This window comes from Lithobates pipiens, unplaced genomic scaffold (assembly GCF_037356315.1).
Source record: "Lithobates pipiens isolate NorthernLeopardFrog02 unplaced genomic scaffold, aLitPip1_a1.2 Scaffold_1, whole genome shotgun sequence".
In the NCBI taxonomy this organism is placed as follows: Eukaryota; Metazoa; Chordata; class Amphibia; order Anura; family Ranidae; genus Lithobates; species Lithobates pipiens.
The window spans coordinates 166719249-166735544 of NW_027507685.1; positions in this window are offsets into that span (position 1 = coordinate 166719249).

Consider the following 16296-nt stretch of genomic DNA (forward strand, 5'->3'; position numbering starts at 1 on the left):
TCCCTGTGTTATACACTTTCGGACTGTATGTCATTAAGTTGAGCTTCAATGTCCACATAGGTCTCCTCAGAGGTAGAGAGGGTTTGATACATTGTTCTTGAGACTGCAGTTTCAATGAGTTTTTGTGAAAGTCCTTGAATACAGGGAATGCAGCAGCATCCGCAAGTGACCAAAACGGCCAAAGCCACAGCGATTGAGATCAAACATGATGTGATAAATCCAGTCCATTTACCGAACCATCCTTCAAGCCAAGTTGTGAATGGATCATTAATACCTGAGTTTTCCGCCAATTCATTCGATAGCGCAGTCAGTCCTTCCAAGGCTCTGGTCACGGTCCCTCCAGGAGCTGTATTGTAGGGATAAATGTACAACACATGCTACCAAACATTTTGCATACCCTCCTCTTTCAGCTAAGACCATATCTAAAGCCATTCGGTTCTGCCAGGTCATTAGAGATGTGGGGGCCAACTGTTCTGCTAGGCCCTTCACAGCATCCCTAGTATAGTTTACAAATCGTTGTTGGTTATAATATATATAATTAATCCAGTCAACATTTTTATTTATAGTCACCCACCAGAGAAGAGACTTAAACCCAGCTGTCACCTGATTCCTGGCTTTAAACTCGTCCGGCACCCCGCGAGGAACCCCAATCTTATCTATGTAGATCTGAGAGTCAAATGACCCCAAGGGAGAGGTGTCCCTACGATACTGTCGGTGACTCTTAGTCCACGGGTATTCTGACAGGATTCTCAGGGGCATAACCAGCTGGACCATAGCGCAATCCCCTTGGGCATCGGCCGGTAGTCTAGCTCGCAGTTTCTTATCCCCACACATCCACCAGACATCAGCTCTCTGAATGTCATGTCCAACCCAGTCACCGTTGTCCGTGTTAATCCTCTCCACACAGTAGTCATCAGGTAGTGACCCAAGATCCACCGCGCTACAGTTCCCTGGGAGTGCAAAACAAGTAAAGTTGCCCGGATAAGCGGTAACCGCTGGAGGTATCTGAGGTCTCTGTACTGGGGGAAACAACAAACTCAATGTGTGACAAGTAGAATTTGTTTCAGGTTTATAGCTCTTATTATACAATTGCAACATACATTTTAAACCTTCTGGATCTGTATTGTGATCTAGAGGAAAAGGAACTGTTGCTAAATGTAGTCTGGCTCCGGCACAAACTAAACAGTTTTCCTTTTTCAGAGTTCTAACCGTGTACCTCAACCATTCTAACCACTCATTTTTTCTTTGGTCGCCCGTCTCCAAAGCTATGGCATCTTCTATTGTTAGGTTAGTGAATCTTATAGTTATACTCAGAACTTCTATTTTAGTATGGCCTACTTCTTTCCCTTCTGAGTCTACTTTTTCCTGTTGTTTAATTTTATTAGGAGGTAATACCTCAAGGAAAAATGTTCCTGACACCCATGCTCCCATGGAATATAACCGCTGATCTTCCTTCCTCGGCTCCTTTAATGTTATTAATAGTTGGTTACAGTTCTTACTATTTGTGCAGGGGGAGTTGGCCGCTTTTGTGATTACGAGTCTCTCCTTTATACCACTCTTTTTAGCTCCTGGTTGATTATACCCCCAATCTTGATGCGCTGTAGTCCACAGGGCCTGGTCCCATGCTTGACATCCTGCCTTATTCCAGAGTCAGCAGATATATATATCTGCCCATAGAAGTCCTCTAGCCCCAGTTGTATCCCCACAATCTGCAATCTGACAGAATTCTACCAGTATAGTGCTAGTTATTCCCTCTATAAAGGTTAGATTTAATGCTTTTCCTGTTCTTTCCCAATCCAAAAGTTCCTCTACTCTTCCATAGCGCCTACCCCCTCTTATGGATGCCTCTCCTAGAGTCACCAGTAACCCAAGGATAATTACTGTCCCTTTCATCCTAACCAGCTACAGAGTTCCAGCGGATAGGATAGGGGAGTTGGAAGGGGAGGGAGACTTCACCGGTTTGAGACAAGTCCCACCTTGTGTGAGACCTCCCTTTGTAGCCGGACTTTCTGGACCTCTTGTAGCCAACTGGCCCTACTCTGCCTGTAAAACCTTCTTACAATGGGACTGGTGAATCCAGGTAGACCTCTCTACAATCCTTATCACAGTAGGGGTAGTTAAAAGGACTTTGAAAGGACCATCCCACCTTGGGGAGTACCACTGCTTTTTTCTTATTACTTTTTATTGAGACCCCAATCTCCCACATGCACCTTTTCATCTTCTTTTGGGGTGTGATATACATACTGGTCACAGCTACTAGTAGGCAATACATCCAATTATTTTTACCTATTTCTTCCATAACTTTTCTCAGTTTGCTTTTTAGAATGCCATTATGTCTTTCTACCAATCCAGCTGATTGGGGATGATAGGCACAATGGTATTTCCCTTTAATTCTCATTACTTCTATCAAATGTTGTATATTTTTTAATTACAAAATGGGGTCCATTATCACTGTAAATCCTTTCAGGGATTCCAAATCTAGGAATAATATCTCTTAGTAATGCTTTGGCTACAGTCTGTGCATCTGCACTTCCTGTCGGGAATATCTCCTCCCATTTGGTCAGGGTGCCTGGGTACCAAACAATATTTCTTCCTTTCACATTTGTCTAATTCAATAAAATCCATGCAAATGTGTTGGAATGGATATTGTGGTGTAGGGAACTTCCCTTTCTGTGGTCTTATACCTCCCTGAGCATTGTGTCTTGCACATATAAGACATAGAGAGCAAAAAGTTTTTGAGTAATTTGTGAATCCATAGGCTGTACATACTTTATTTAACATCTCAGTCATCCCCCTGTTTGACACATGCGTTACTCCATGTGTCAATACTGCTGCATACCTAAATAAAGATTTTGGTAATACCGGTTTCCCTTCAGGTGATGTGTAAATATCAATTATTGTGCAACCCTTTGTTTTCCAATATTGTTTTCCCCAGGGGGGGCATTTTGCTGCATATCAGTAAGGACTGTATGATCTATCACTATGATTTCTCGTCATTATTTTATGTGCAGCTTCATCTGCCCTTTTATTTCCCTTTGAGATGGGGTCCGTATATTTTGTGTGTGCTTGACATTTACAGATTGCAAGCTTTTTTGGTATCTGTATTGCATCTAGGAGTTCTAAAATGAAGTCTGTATGTGAAATTGGTTTACCACTGGAGGTGACCATCCCCCTGTTTTTCCATTGTTGTGCAAAAACATGAACTGTTGAAAAGGCATATTGACTGTCAGTGTATGTGGTTACAGATGTCCTTCTGACAGTATACATGCTCTTGTCAGTGCTACAAGTTCTGCAACTTGTGCTGAATAATGTTTTGGTAGTGGCCCCGCTTCCAAAATCTCATCCTGTGTCACTACTGCATATCCTGTTGCATTTGTGCCATCTGGATTTTTCTTACTAGAACCATCAACAAAAAGTATCATGTCAGGGTTAGATAATGGTACATCTTTCAGATCACTTCGTGGCAGTACCTTTTCAGCGATGGCAACAGTGCAGTCATGTTTATACCCGTCAGTAGGAAGTGGTAGTAGCGTGGATGGGTTTAATGTAGTACACCTCTGTATTGTTAAGTGAGGTTGTGTCAAGAGTATTGTCATACAGGAAAAGTGTCGTGCTGGGCTCAAATGTGATATCTTTTGCTGTAACAGGATAACAAACACTGCATGTGGTACCTTTTCAGTTAGTAAAGTTGAATAAAGACACCAGTCCATCCGGTTCAGCCTGAGCGAGCGTCTAGCCCCTACCCCTGTACACCCACATCGTTCTCCACCCCCAAGGATCCAACGTCCCCATTCATATACCAGGGCCAAACCGGGACAGAAGCCAATCAACCCACCTGCATGTCTCCGGAGTGCGGGAGGAAACCAGAGCACCCGGAGGAAATCCACACAGGCACAGGGAGTACATGCAAACTCCAGGCAGGCAGCGTCATGATTAGGATTCGAACCAGTGACCCCCTTCGCTGCTAGGCAAGAGTGCTAACCACTACACCGCTGATGCTACCAGTGCTTGTACACAGGGTGGAAGTACTCTCGTTGCACTGTCTATTTCTGTAGAGTAATCCTTCCTCTATGAGACCCCTCTAGTTCTGCCTCAGCAGTGTACTCTTCTGCATCCTCCTCCCTTTCATCACCTTGCATAAGAACCTTTTATTTTCACATTCTTTTTTGCTTTTGCTTTCAAATACTTCTCAGAATGCTTAGCATATTGTAAAACATCTAAAACTGATACAGTTCGGTAAGTAACCATGTTTTAAACAATGTAATCCTTATGATCCTGTTTCAATCCATTTAAAAAAACAATCTTTAGCTGTTGCTAATATGCACTATTCACATCTTCAGCTTCGGGGAGCCCGGAGAACACTCTAAAAATCTCTCGTAATTTATTTAGGTAGTCACTGACACTTTCTTTGTCTTCTTGTACTGTCATATTTATTTATTTTTTTGCCAATCAGTCCGTTATACCCATCTAAGCTGGCATCTGTTCAGTAGGGCAGTCAACCTGTTTCCTAAGTCTGGGCTTTCTGGAGGCAATGGATCCCCCCATCCATGTGCATTTGCTGGGGCGCAGGGGTCCCAATCCCCCTTTACCGAAGCCCAATCTGACCCTAATACTCTCCTCAGGGCTCTCTCTACTTCCACCCCATTCAATTTATAACTGTTCCGTAATCCCTCTATGTTTTCAATGAATTCAGCTGGACCTAATTTTGGATGTTTTATGTGTTCTGTAGCCTTTTGTATATCACTGTCAGTCCATGGTCGAAAAACAGTCATAGTCAAGGGATATGGCTGGCCCAGTGCATCATTCTGTCCTCCCCTTGGGTTTGGGACCTCTATCAAGGGGTATTCCTCACCGTCCTCCACACCATACCTAATAGGAGGTTTACTTAGTCTCTTGGCTCCTGCTGGGGCACCTAGTACATGAGTTATGGCGTCAGTTAATGTTTCAAGGATCGATCTGTTCATCTCCAAGACTGAACTACTGTCTGGAGAGACTGAGGAAGTGGAATTGGGGTTTTGTTCAGAGGCGGTTCCTTTGATGGGTGGATGTCACAGGGAAGGTGTTACTCTGGGCAGTTACTTGCACCTGAGGGGGAGGACCACCATAGGGAGGTGGTCTCTGGGTACAGCAGATGAGATCATCCTCTTTGTCCACTAGGGGCAATTGGGCTTGGCATTTTTCCTTTGTCCTTTGTCCTTCTACCCTAATTTTAGCATGCTGAAGCCAATATTCCGCCATTTTTTAACCTATACTTTTTTTGAACTTTGGGTCCTGATATTTTAAGCTTATCCACAGGACCCCAAAATAGAACTTTCTTTCTTTTTAAATTTTTTTTTTAGTATTCTGATTCAGAACTTAGCCTTTTGACTTATAAATGTACCCAAATATAAACAGCATTGCATCATTAACACTTCACAGTTGAAAGTCTATGAATTCTAAAAATAACTCCAATCCAATATAAATATTTACTTTAAGACTATTTTTCAAACTCTTTTTCCCACCAAAAGTCCTAATATTTTCACAGATGCACAAATTAACCTCTGTCAGGCAATCTGCATTTTCTTGTTTCTGAGAAACAGCTTCTTGACCTTCGTAGCAATGAAAAAATCCTCAGCCTTTTTTTTTTTTTTTTTCATTTCTTTTCACATTCATCAAGCCACCTGATAATTCTACAACATTCATTCTATTTACTCCAAAATGCCATCTACCTTTTTTCTTTTATGCTAAGTTTCAATATATACAATATAACCCTTCTGTATTATCATAGCTAATCAAGGGTTAACTTTTACAACGGTCTTGCAGGATCAGGAGAAATTCTTCCATGAGGGGAGGGGGAGGGGGAGAGAGTTCAGTGAATTTGCCTTCTTATCTGCTTAGAAATATGCAGCACAAAAACCATGTCAATACAAGAGAAAAAAAACAACAACCCATTCCCACACTATCGAGAGAATCAGAAAGGGTTAAACATAAACAAAGATAAAGTAAACACACACAGAAGAAAATTAGCCTTGCGATCTTTAAAAGATCACTTAACTAAACAGCGCTTTAAATAGTCAGGCAATAAACCTCTGACATTCGGTATACCTCAAATCTTTTTGTTATCTGTCCGGACAGCGGGCGACGTAATTTTTTACCTTAGACAACGTCCCCAAGTGTCTCTGTCTACGAGCACTGGATTATCTAGATATTATACGATCAATACCAATGTCGGCAATTACAACACATTAAACCAGAAGCAAGAGAAAGAGAAGAAAAGACTCAGAAAGAATTAAGAATAATTTAAATTATCTTACCTCTCAAACACCTGGACTGGATCACACAAGGTTCGGAAACAGACAGTGGAATTCAGATCTATGGCCCCGCCCCTTTTTCACCAAATAACATTGATTGGGGGGACTTGTAAGGTTCGGTGAGCTTCAAAGTCCAATACTCACCGAAGTGTTGTCGGGCCGTCTGATCTGAAAACCAGCGTGTTGCTCCCGGCTCGAAAGACCAAAAATGTTAGGAAATTCCCTTGTGATCAGTAAAAAAAACATCAGGTGTTCTTGAGAAGCAGACAATTTATTTCTGATGTGGCCCACAACAGGGAGACATGCTTACAGGACGAAAGCTGAAGAAAAAGTCTCAACAAAAGAAAGTGTTCCGCCCTCACATATCCCACAAGAATAACATCTCTGTGCTTCTATTGGTTGAAAGAACATAAATAACGTGTCATGGCACAGGCTTGCACTTTATAAGCTATACATATTCCGTGCATTCTTAGGCTATCATATTTAGTTAAATGTAATCATCCTACTTACTATGGAGTTAATTAGGACAAAACAATACAATGAGTTAATACAATAATGTGCTCAGAAGTAAGCTTTTTCACAAATCAGTCTCAGGACTATTGTTTTTCTAATAGTCACACAATAAACATTTAAAACTTTTCTAACAAGCGTTTTACTTTTTTAAAGTAAAGCCACCTTTTAAGGCCACTTTCACACTGAGGCGCGGGCTGTGTTACATGGTTAGTAAGGTTGAATAAAGACACCAGTCCATCCAGTTCAACCTGAGTGATTTTCTAAAATTGTCCCCATCCCTGTACATTGCACACTCACATCGGTCCCTACCCTCAAGGAGCCCATAATCCAAGGTCCCCATTCATATACTAGGGACAAATTTGGACAGAAGCCAATTAACCTACCTGCATGTCTTTGGAGAGTGGGAGGAAACCCACACAGGTACAAGGAGAACATGCAAACTCCAGGCAGGTAGTGTCATGGTTGGGACTCGAACCAGCAAGCCCTTTTTACTGCTAGGCGAGAGTGCTAACCACTACACCACTGTGCCGCCACACACGCATGGTGGTGATGGTAAGGTGATGCTAGTCTTAGCAACACTTTACCATTGTTTTAGCGACGCTTTTCAGCCGTTAGCGGGGCACTTTTAACCCGTTAGCAGATGAAAAAGTGTTAAAAGCACCTGGTAAAGCGCCGCTGCCGAATCGCTTTGCCAGCGCTGGCGATTTACATGGCAGGGACGGTAAATGAGTGGTGCATTCGCTGTTCCCGCCCTGCCCCAAAAATGCTGCTTGCAGGACTTTTTCCTGTCTTGCAAGAGCACTCAGGCTGCAGAAGAGGCAATTTATAGGCTCCATTGTTAGCGCAAAACCGCCTGTAAAGCGCCTCAGTGTGAAAGTGGCCTAAAGGCGAAGTTCATCTTTTGGGAAAAAAAATTACTTTGCAGGTTCAAAAATGTGCAATTACTATTTTTTTTTTTTAAATCTAAGAAGCCTGCAGACCATTGCACCCATGATCAGTAGATAGATGCAGGTAGGCAGTTACTTGAGAGCAGGAAGGTCAATGAACTACAAGTGCGCTCACCAGAGCCCTTGCAGTTCACTGAGAACTACAAGCAATTAGCTGCAATGGCTGATGGTACTTGTAGTCTATTCATTCACAAGCAACTGTGAAGGATTTATGTGGCTCTGTGGGCAGAGCCCTGCATGACTGCGGTCACGGCAGGCAAGTTGGGAGGGGATGGGGGGGGGCTGGCACACAGATGCTGGAACATGTTACATCCTAAAAACAGGTGGAACATGTTCCAAAGGTGAACTTATCCTTTAAAAGTAGGCATCTCAAGGCGCTCCAGTCTAAAATGTAGAAAATGTTACTTGTTAATTGGAAGCCTGAGCTTGGGATGATGAACATCAGAGATTACCCATTCATGTACGAGGCTCCTCCACATTAAGGTTACCCCTATACATCAGATGCCCCCCATCATAGAGTCACGCTCATAGTACCCCAGTGGAACCCAAATGGCACTGTGGTTGGTAAATGCTGGTTAATGTATCCTGTATAATAATAAAAGTATAGTACCAATTACCTACCTAAAAGATAGCTACTCATATGCTCATGAACCAAGAACATATTTATATTTTAACACGTTAAATCAGGGTTTCTCAACCAGGGTTCCAGCCGGCGGTCGCTAGGGGTGCCTTGGGCAAGGAGCAATTTCTCTCCCAGACCAATTCCTACTGACACCATTGATCTTTTTAGCTACCTGTAAGGGGGGGGGTAACACTTCCCAATAACAAGCATTCGCCTCATTGTCCCTCACACTAATGTGTCTAGCGCTTTATATACGCTAATTTTTGACCGGGGTTTCCCGAGACTGGAAAGTTATTTTCAAGGGTTCCACTGATGAAAAGGTTGAGAAAGGCTGTGTTAGATTAAAAATAAGCATAATAAACCCAAGACTAGCCCAATTTTAAAAATGAAGACATTTTGGTGAAGCTACCCTTATTTTTGCAGTACACTTTTACAGACCTGAAAAAGTTTACGTGTCTCCAAATCGTAACCAAACAGTACAAGTTTCATCTGGCTATTTGTACAGATTGTGTATTATAGTCTCCAATCCTTTTAATATCAACCACGTTCTGTGATAATTTTCTTAAAAGTCACAGGCCTATATTGCTTTATATACAATAAGCAGCAAGCTACTGGGCTACAAAGAGTCTTATGTCTCTCTGCAGCTCCTTCCATCATCATTCTGCTTTTGAAGTTTGCAAAGAATAAAACAGCAAGAGGTAAATAGGAATAAAAACTGTTATAAATACAGTAAAAAAAAAAGGATTGGGAGTTTTTTTTTTTTTTTAGATAGATTTTAACTTGACAAATGAGCAATGTATTGCAATACGAGTAGCAACTGAATATAAAAGATATGAGAGGCACCTCTAAGTGTAGCGACATGATTACATTTAACCACATGCCGACCGCCTTCCGCATATATACTGTGGCAAGGCGGCTCGGCTGCGCAAACCGACGTACCTATACATTGGTCGGTGCATGATACAGTGGGCAAGCGCTCATCCTGGAAGTGCACCCTCGGGTCTGGCAGGCTCGATGTCCACCTGTAAAGAAGGCGGATCCCCATTCTGAAGGGACAATACAGATATCTGCTGTACCTAGTGATCAGGAACAGCAATCTCTGCTGTCCCAATGAGCCCTTCCCCCACACAGTTCGAACACACCCAGGAACACCTGATTGCCCCCTAGTGTTAACCCCTTGCCTGCCAGTGTCATTTATACATTGATCAGTGCATTTGTTTAGCACTGATCACTGTAATGTCACTGGTCCCCAAAAAGTGTCACTTGGGGTAAGATTTGTCCGCCGCAATCCCACTAGAAATTGCAGATTTCCGCCATTATCAGTAAAAACAATAAAAATAAATAAATAAAATTCCATAAATCTATCCCATAGTTTGCCGACACTATAACTTTTGCGCAAGACAATCAATATACGCTTATTGTAAAAAAAAAAATTACCAAAAATATGTAGGAGAATACATATTGGCCTAAACTGATGAATTTGTTTTGTTTTTTTATATTTTTGGGGGAAGTAAAAAAAATGTTTTTTTTTTTTCAAAAATTGTCAGTTTTTTTTTTGTTTATAAAAGGCAAAAAATAAAAACCGCAGACATGATACCACCAAAAAAAAGCTCTATTTGTGGGAGAAAATAGGGTTTTTGGACTTCATTGACAGACACCACAGCACCTTAATCTTAACCTTATGCCCCATACACAAGGTCGGACATTCCGACCACAAAATCTGTCGTATTTTTTCCGACGGATTTTGGCCCAAACTTGTTTTGCATACACATGGTTGCAACAAAGTTGCCGGAAAATCCGATAGTTCAGAACGAGGCGACGTAAAACACATACATCAGAACTATAAAGAGGGTAGTAGGCAATAGCTTTTGTCTCGTAATTTCTTCTGAGCATGCGTGGCACTTTGTCCGTCGGAATTGTCTACACACAATCGTAATTTATGCGATCAGATAATGTTGTCGGAAAATTTTAGATCCTGCTCTCAAACTTTGTGCATCGGAAAATCCGACAGAAAAAGTCAGATAGAGCTCACAAGCGATCGGATTTTCTGACAAAATAATCAGATTGGACTTTTTCCAGCGGAATTTCCGACCATGTGTATGGGTCATTAGGGTTTTATCGCCACCTTTAGGAGAGGACTAGGCAGAACAAAAAAAAAAAAAAAAAAAAACAAGCACAGTACCGCCCAGGGGGCGGTCCTACTGGCTATAACCCCCTCAACTCTGCTCCCAGCAGCTCAGCTCATCAAAAAGCAGTAAAAACATAAATAAGAGGGGTGGGTGCTGTGTCCGTTAATGAACATCAGAGAAAGATTTTACAGTGAGTACAAAATTCCTATTTTCTCTAATGTCCCTAATCTTAACCTTAGGGACATCCCCAAGCAGTGTCAAAACAAGGGGTGAGAACACAAAAAATAAACTCCACTCACAACAAAAAGAACTCTGTATCAGAGTCGTCGCAACCTCAGATGGTCGCCTGCAAAACCTTGCGTCAGAAACATGCATCCGAAGTTGCACCCACATCAACCTTGTAAAATTTGGTGAAAGTGTGCACGGACGACCAGGTAGTAAATATAAAAATATAAACATCGTGCTGAATGGTGAAAAACTGAAAAAGAAAACTAAAGCAGCTGCCACACACAAAGTCCTACTCACTAGAAATGTAAAATTGTGGTGCTTGCAAATGTTAAACATGTGTAACCCAGTGTGGATGAGTGCAGATGCGAATATACAAAGCCAAAAACATGTAAATAAAATCCAAATGTGCGGAATGTTCTGATCCGTAATGGGGAAAAAAACGTTTGCAGTGCAATGGACCAACGACGCTCCAGGACTTATGTGCAGAAACACCACCCTCACGTGTTCCCACTCTCCAAATGGCGATGAACCCCAGCTTTGCAGTCTGGGTGTCACTTCAGGCTTATGTGATGGTATCCAGAGAAGCTCAGGAGTGGTGTTGTGCACATCAGATCAAAGCATCTGAATTTCTCAGCAAAATCACCAGGCACCAAAAAAGCATTAAAAAAAAAATGGAACTAATAGTGAAAAGTACCATTTGAAAAGGAATTTATTCCATATACAAATGGGTACTTACAAAACAGGCATGTAAAGGGATTAGGGATGGATCTGGACACTGCTCATGCATTCCAGAAACCAGGAAGTGTGTTCCAAGGAGCAGGAAAGGACATCAGTGCCACCGGAAATATGTCGACATGTTTCGCCAATCTATAGGGCGTTATCAAAGACCTAATTCCAGGCCCACTAGATGGTCTTAAATAGAGGAAAGGAGGACGCATCCCCCACACAGAGGACTAATCACCATCCACATGGGAACCATGCTGATTGAATGAAAAAAGTTCACTCACACAGGCAGAGCACAGCCGCTGGGAGAGACCAAAAATGATTCCAAGTACTAAAGACGTAATTTTGGCTAAACCATGGAGCTCACTAGGAATACATTTAGATGCAAAATGAAATGAATATACATACAAGCCAAAAAATAAAAATGAAATGAAAATAAAAAAAATAAAGATAAATAACAATAAATATAAAATCGTGAATTAAAAAAAATGGAAATAAAAAAGAAAAATACAATGGATAAAAAGCACTATATTGTTCTAAAAATTAGACAGGAAACAGTTCAGATCCAATTCAATGTTCAACCCTCGGGGGGGCTCATTGTTTTTAAACGATGGATCCACTGGGTCTCATTACAAGAAATAGCTTGCTTAAGGTTACCTCCTCTCCAATGCCCCTCAACTCTTAATGCCACAGAAGGTGAGGCTACTGGGGTCTCTACCGTGAACTAGTCCGAAATGATTGGATAAACACTGTGGTGTTTGTAACTTTTTTTAATCCTATTAACATGCTCGCGTAATCTCACTCCCAACGCTCTGGTGGTCATACCTACGTATTATAACCCACATGGGCAGGACAATAGGTAGGTAACGTGGGTAGTACCACATGTAATATATTTTTTCATTTTATAGGACTGACCAGTGGAGTATGCTGTAAACTCAGTTGTTTTTCTCACCCTGTGTTTAGATGTCCTACATATAACATCTCCCACAACTGAAAAAACCCACCTGGTCCAAAAAAGTGCATTGCTTTTTCAGGGGGTCAACATTGGGTGCCAGTTTGAGTCGTAGCGTAGAAGGCTGGTGTAAATGAACTGTGGTCTACTGGGTAAAACACTGGCTAAATCGTCATCTTTCAATAGAAGATGCCAATGCTTATGAATAATATGTTCCACTTGTTTATATTGGTGGGTAAAACCTGACATAAAAGCAATACCCAAATCTTTTGGCAACTTTCTTCTTTTTAAACAAATCGTCCCTATTCATACCCCTAACCAAGGATAGGGTTTTGTTTAACTCACATAGGGTGTAACCTTTTTCTAAAAATCTCTCGTACAGAACTTGCGCTTGTAGGTCAAAATCCTCGATTCTTGCGCAAGGTAGCCGCCACCTTACACACCTGTGAAATGGACGCTTGATCCCGGAAATACCAGGAAGCACCAATTGCCCTGGTAGAATATGCCGTGACGGGAAAGGGAGGCGCCCTCCCCCATATGGCATAAGCCAGACCGACAATCTGTCTGATCCACCAAGAAATGGTGGCCGACGGGACCATCAGGCCCTTCTTCGGACCAGTCACCGAAACAAAGGCCGACCTCCGGAAAGGAGCCGTAGCAGACAGATACACTCGCACAGCCCGGACCACATCCAAAGAATGTAAAGCGACCTCCTTGGGATGTGACGGCCGAGGACATAAGGACAGAAGCACAATGTCCTCATTTATATGAAAGGCCGAAACAACGGTCGGAAGAAAAAAGGGCTGCGAATGCAGCACCACCTTATCCTTGTGGAGGAGACTTGCATGACAAGGCCGCCAATTCAGAAACCCGCATTGCAGATGTAATAGCCACTAGAAAGACTACTTTGAGAGAGCGTCAATAAAAGGCATCTCCCTAATGTTTTCAAACGGCGGTTTCTGAAGCATCGAGAGCACCAGATTCAGATCCCACAGGGGAAGTGGCAGGAATATTGGTAGGGCCACATGCTGAACCCCCTGAACAAACGTACGCGCCAATGAGTGAGTCGACAAGGGTCGCAAAAAAAAAAAAAAGACAGCCAAAGCTGATATCTGCCCCTTAATGGCGCTTAATGCCAGCTTCTGATCCACTCATTGCTGCAGAAACAGAAGGATCCTGGAAACTGAATATGTACATGGACACCACCCCATCTCCTCACACAGAGATGTAGGCCTTCCATGTGCAATGATAACTCTTCCAGGAAGAAGACTTTAGCTCACTCAGCATAGTGGAAATTACCGCAGCCGATAGCCCTCAGCACCTGGCTTTCAACAGCCATGCCGTTAAATCCAGCGATGGTAAAGCAGGGTGGAGTATCGGACCTTGCAACAGAAGGTCCTTCCGCATCAGCAGCCTACAAGGAACATCCGCCAGCATACATACTATATTGGCGTACCAAGGACGAAAAGGCCAGTCTGGGGCAATCAGAATCACCAGAATCCCCTCGGCCTCCACTCTGTACAGCAGACGAGGGAGGAGTCTGAGAGGAGGAAAGGCATAAATCAGCAAATAATGCCCCTATGGGGCCACCAACGCGTCTGACGCGTCTGCCTAGGGATCCTTTGACCTGGCCACAAACCTCTGCACCTTCCGATTGAACAGAGAGGCAAGGAGATCCATATTTGGCATGCCCCACCTTAGGCAAATGAGCCGAAACACTTCCGGATGTAGTGACCATTGCCCTTGGTCCAGCAACGGACGACAGATAGTCCACCTGCCAGTTTTCTATGCCCAGAATGTATACGGCTGACAGAGCAGGCACGCGCCACTCTGCCCACTGTAGGATGTGAGAGACCTCCAGCGCCGCCGCTGAGCTCCTTGTCCCTCTTTGATGATGGACATAAACCACCACCCCATGGCTTTGTCTGACTGGATCCTGATCGGACGCCCTCGCAGCCTCTGCGACCATGTTGCAAGGCACCGCCTGATCACCAGAAGCTCAAGCACATTGATTGGCAGGTGGGATTCTTCCCATATGTAGTGACCCTGGGCTGAATGGATGCCCAAAACTCCCCCCCAGCTGGTCAGGCTGACGTCCGTCGTGATCACCGTCCAATGAAGAGGAAGGAACGATTTCCTGGACCAAAGGGCAGGGGGCCACAGCCACCAGAGAAGCAAAGCACTGGTTAGCGGGCTCACCCGGATTTGATAATCCAGGGATGTCGGAGATTTGTCCCATTTGGACAGGATCTCTTTCTGTAAGACTCAAATGTGTGGAATTGAGAATAGGGTATCACCTTGAATGTGGCTACCATGGGGCCCAGAACTCGCACACAAAAACGCAGTGATGACCACCTGCGGGACATCAGTAACCGCACCGCGGATTGAAGAGTCTGCAGCTTGTTTGAAGGGAGAAAGACTCTCGCCTTTGGGGAGTCCAGAATCAATCCAAGTACTCCAGGCGCTGGGTCGGCAGCAACACTGACTTCTGGAGATTCAACACCCTGCCAAACTCCTGAAGAGAGTATATGGTGATCGTCATACCCTCCCTTAGTTCTGAGGCAGGGGAGGAGGTCATCCAGGTAGCCCACGATCACAATCCCTTGTTGTCTCAGCAATGCCAGAATCGGAGCCAGCACCTTGGTGAAGACCCTTGGTGCCGTCGCTAAGCCAAAGGGAAGAGCTACAAATTGGTAGTGCTCATCCCTGACTGCAAATCGCAGGAACCTCTGGTGTCTGATGCATATGGGGCCATGCAAGTGTGCGTCCTTGATGTCCAAAGATGCCAGAAAATCCCCCTGATGAAGTGCAGCAACCACGGAACAAACCGATTCCATCCTGAACCTCCAAACCTTCACAAAACAATTGAGGGCCTTGAGATCCAGGACCAGACGGACATTTTAAACTTTTCTTCATTCTGTACTTTTTTTCAGAGATAATTCCCCCCCTTCTTTAGTTCTCCTGGCAACAGTTGAAGCCTCTTGAGAAGGTAAGAAGGCAGATTAACAGGTCTCTTGAAAAATTCATGCCTTCTATTAAAGGCCTGTCCTATCGTCACGTTGGCTTGGAGGCAGATGTCCCTGGCTTATATAGATACGACTCCATTAATTTGTCTGATGTGGGGGCTTTTTCTATTCAGTCTGGGTCAGACCACAATACTTCCTTTCACAGCACATCCAGGTGTGCAGGCCAACACCGAAGGTTTCTCTGAAAGCGATTTTTTTTATTTATTTTTCCCCCAATGAGTTACTTCAAAGCATCGTGGACCAAACAAATTATTTGCCCATCAGTATATAGAAAACAACCCCAACTCATGCCATGCCCACCCTTTTGAATGGCGACTCCCAATAGTGGAGGAGCTTAGATTATTTTTAGGCCTTACACTCAAAAAGTGGCTTCCAAAAAAATAAAATAAAATCAACTGCATGCATATTGGTCCAACAACTCATTCCACCACATGCCGATTTTTCCGCTGTGATGTCCAGGTCTCACTATGACATGATCTTGAGGTTCCTGCATTTCAGTGATAACTCGCAGTTGTCGCCGCCGCCCCCCCCCCCCCAAAAAAATCATCTGGACTTTGATAAATTGTATAAAACTCGCCCCCAATTGATATTTTTTTTTTTTAATAAGAGGTATGCCTGACCAGAACATCTCTGGACAAATCCCTGGTCCATTTCACCAACCGGCTGGGAATCAATCAGTATATCCCCAGTAAGAGGGCAAGGTATGCATTGAAGCTCAACAAGCTCTGTGATATCTCCTCCAGATATCTGCATGCCTTTCATGTGTACGAAGGCAAAGACTCCCAGCTCCAGCCCCGAGTGTCCAATGTACATGGGAATAAGTGGGAAAATTGTCTGGGAGTTGGCATTCCCACTCCTCCAAAAGT